Raw genomic sequence first — 4,075 nt, forward strand, 5'->3', positions numbered from 1 at the left:
TTTTTGTTCTTTTCTGTATATGTGGGGACCCACGTTCGGGGGATACTAATGCGCCATTTTATTATTGGTGTCACTCCTATTTTTTTGCCCCACTACATACTATCATATATTTTGTCCCCCCCCCCCCCACAATAAAGTGTTGAAGAAATTAAGAAAAAATATAGTGGGCCAAATCCGAGGAGTTTTCAGAATGTCAGGAGGTCTGGTGTGGGGTACATGATTATGAAACAGACAGTAACTCCCGAGCAATGAAAACGATGTCAGAAGATTTTAGATAGTTTTACCGGTCATTTGCTGTTGAACTACACTATTGTAATGGGATACTTCCTCAATGGTCGAGGTCAACTTTTACGACCTATTTTAGTCGAAGAAAGCCGCTCAGTCCTCACCACGTCCCTGCCCACGGTAGCACTAAACGAGAGCTCCTGGGTTTGATCTCAGTGTAAGTCCTCACGATTTTCCATCCCGATTTTCCCTTGTGTAGTCTCTCATTAAAAATCGTATAGTCGTTATGATAGTACGAAAACCCGAGGTCCCGTATGCAAATACAAGAACCACTGACAGTTTGAATTCGGAAAGTATTTGGAAACACCGCTGTCCAGACGACGGTTCCATAGTAGCACACTGCATAATTTTTCATATCCCGGTGCGGGTTTTGGATGGCCGAATGGTTAGCATGTGCGCGCTGTATCATAAGGCCTGTCATTGAGTTAACTGGCGTGGTTTCGAATCCCCGGTTGTACGTGACAAGGAGTAGGGTCGCCTATCCAACCTCGTGGGTTTTCTCTGAGTCCTCCGGTTTCCTCCCACTGCTAAAGACCCCTACGCGCAAGCGAATTATTGAAATAAAATGAAACCATATGTTAGTCCCGAAATGACCTAGTTTGTGTCGAGTGGACGTTAAACCCCATCTCTCTCTCTCTCTCTCTCTCTCTCTCTCTGTCTCTCATATCCCGGTGTGAGCAGAAACGTAGTACGCTAAACCCGACTTTTCTGAATGCATTATTAAAGTCTACAGATTTGATATCCAAGTCCTTTAGACCTTGATATTAATTTTTCATATATGAATGAATATAGGCCTAGTTAAAGTTATTTACATCCTCGGGTCCCCCGGTTTCCTCTCGCTGCTAAAGACCCCTACGCGCAAGCGAATAATTGAAATAAAATTGAAACATGTGTTAGTCCCGAAATGACCTAGTTTGTGTCGAGTGGACGTTAAACCCCATTTCTGTCTGTCTGTATTTATATCCTACACTGTAGTGTAGTGTAGGCCATCGAAAGTATAAAAAAACGGAAGGAAATATAGATCTGTGTTTTAATCAGATTGAATAAATTCCATAATCTCTTTGAAACATTAGCTACAGTGATTGGTGAAAACCACTTCAGTCCAAGCCAAAGCACATTTTAGTTGACTAGAGGCATCCTAGATGTTGTCAATCCTTACTGTTGTGTAAATGTAAACGAAAAGATGGTCTAGTATCAGTAACACTTGACTGCAGTTTTCGGACCAAATTAAAATGTTAAAAAATACTTTGTAATTTTGTTATCATTTCCCACGGATATTCGAGGCAGAATAGACGATTTTTTACCATCCAGATGATGACACGTTGATATCGTGGTCTACATTTCTCATCCATTGGTTAATATCGTCATCACCTCTCTACCATATAAACAAAACTTTAATTACTTAATTCTTAATTCAGGTCATTAAGTCTGTTTATTCATCAACACCGTACTGGCTGGTATTTCAGACCACTTCATATGGGTTCTTGTGCCGTAAAGTACACTGAGAAAACAAACTGTTGAATCATTGAAACCCAAAATACCGTTACAGTGAACAAAATAAAAATTGGATAAAATAACCTGGTGATATTCATAAATACCTAAGCACTTAAACAAAAGGCGCAAACTAAATCATCATAATTGTTCCAAAACGTCTCGCAATACATTACGTGGTAAAGTAAGAAACTCGTGCTTTATTGTTCAGTGCATTTTAGAGAATATTTGTACAGGTGTAGGAAATAACGCCACGTGCATCTTTCGTCCTACTTTTTAAAAAAAACCAACAATCTATTAACAAAAAAGGCGGGAACGGGTGTTGGGATGCGGGGGAACTAAGTAGAAAGTAAAGTGATGTGTGTCGTGCGCGATGTTTGCTTTTCGATTAATTTGCTTTCAACACCATGGTGTTCTCCCAGTTTATTCAGCCTGGAAGTATATCAAAATCTTTAACCGCAATAGTGATGGTTCTACAGATGGCCCGGCTAATTTAATCATAGGCCTATAGTCGCTTTCTGGTAAGTTGTTAATAAATTGTATCGAGTGAGAAATTTTTCACTGTTTTTAATGTGTATGTAGTCTACTGTGTCAATAACCACTGTCGTCTGCTACAGGTAGGTCAGAATTACTGTGAAGAAGTTGGAATAGAGTTCACCATTGGTAAATTTCAATGAAGAAATGATGGAAGAAAGGTTGAGAACTATTTTAAGATTCTTCATAATAAACATCACGATTTGTTAGGTTTTTTGTTAATCCAGGTAAAGGTGGGGGGTTAATGAACACTTATTTTCAAATAGATAATAGTGCTAGAGTAAAATTTTATGAAAAAAAACATAATGAAATAAAGGTGATGTATTATGCATTTAGAAATCTCCAAACATATTAATTTACAGACGATAAATTAAAATTAGTATCTAAATAAACGTTTCACAAAATACCATGTTTCATTTTATTTTAAAATTATATCATAACAACGTAATAGACTTTGAAAGATTTTTTTAGTAAGCTTTATAAAATAAGTAAAATTTCCACAGCTGGAAGTATACTAATGAATTTGACATTGAAATAGAATTATCTTTAAAGGAAATGTGATTTTCGTTATACTAAAATCATCTTTTTTGAATAAGAAAGTATAGAACAGGGAAACCACAAATAAAAATCTATACTTTATCACAAAATAATGTTTAAAATTAATTAATAAATCAAATAATTTCGTTGTTATTTTAAGTTATACTAAAAATATCTTGTTTGAATTATAAGAAAGCATAGAACAGGGAAACCACAAATAAAAATCTATGCCTTATCAAAAAATAATGTTTAAAATCAATTAATAAATCAAATAACGTCGTTGTTAAAAAAAAACTTATCTTAACTTATAATAAACTTTTAGCAACGTATTATTTTAAATAATATTGTCTTTGCCCACACTTCTATATATTGTTGTCATCCATGTGTCGTGCGTCAGGTAAATGCTCTACAAAATAGTTTGTATAGTTTAAAATTCAGATTAGCCCATCGATTGTAAGAAGTGTTAAAAGCTCTGTCACCGAAGCCACGCATATATTTCCCTTTTAAGACTAGTCTGTTTGATATTTAGCGTATTTACTCTGGCACTTGTTTTGTCGGAATAAGGTTTTTCGCGACGGTTTCTTATTGAACACGGCCTTTAGAGTCCACTTCTGCCTCCCGGGTCATCGACAGGTTTATGCGTTTTTAGATAAAAATTAGCGAATTAGATGTCGAATATCTCATAAACTATGCAACGCAGAATCTAGAAATGTATTGCCAATAGATACAAAAGTGTTCCCAAGCTTTCGCAAAATGTACCGTAAACGGCTTTCGTGGCCCATTTTGAAGGTTTTTTTTTTTCGAAAATAGAATTTATATTAGGAACGTGTATGCGGGGCCCAATTTGGGAGGCCCGAGGTTACAGGATGTGACCTTATAACGTCAGACATTGATTAACCAATCAGCGTTGACGTTTCTATTGGTTTGCCCACAGTTCCGTGAATCACACGCCAAAAAGCCGCCGTAACAGACTGTTTCTTTGGCTTATCCCTCACTTCAACCAAAACGCCGGTAATATAACAACTATTCCAGATCCTAGTGTAGTAAAGACAAGTAAAACGAAATTTTGAATTATAAAAAACGAAACGAAATAGTATCTGTGTTTTAATCAGATTGGGAATTAATTAGGAACACGTCAGATCTTGTACACACCAACCAAACTTCAAACACATTACTTCCTTTATTTTGAGACGGGGGGATGCTAATTTGTATTAGCACCTCCCTTGAG

The sequence above is a fragment of the Patella vulgata genome, chromosome 9 (assembly GCF_932274485.2).
Source record: "Patella vulgata chromosome 9, xgPatVulg1.2, whole genome shotgun sequence".
NCBI classification, from domain to species: Eukaryota; Metazoa; Mollusca; class Gastropoda; family Patellidae; genus Patella; species Patella vulgata.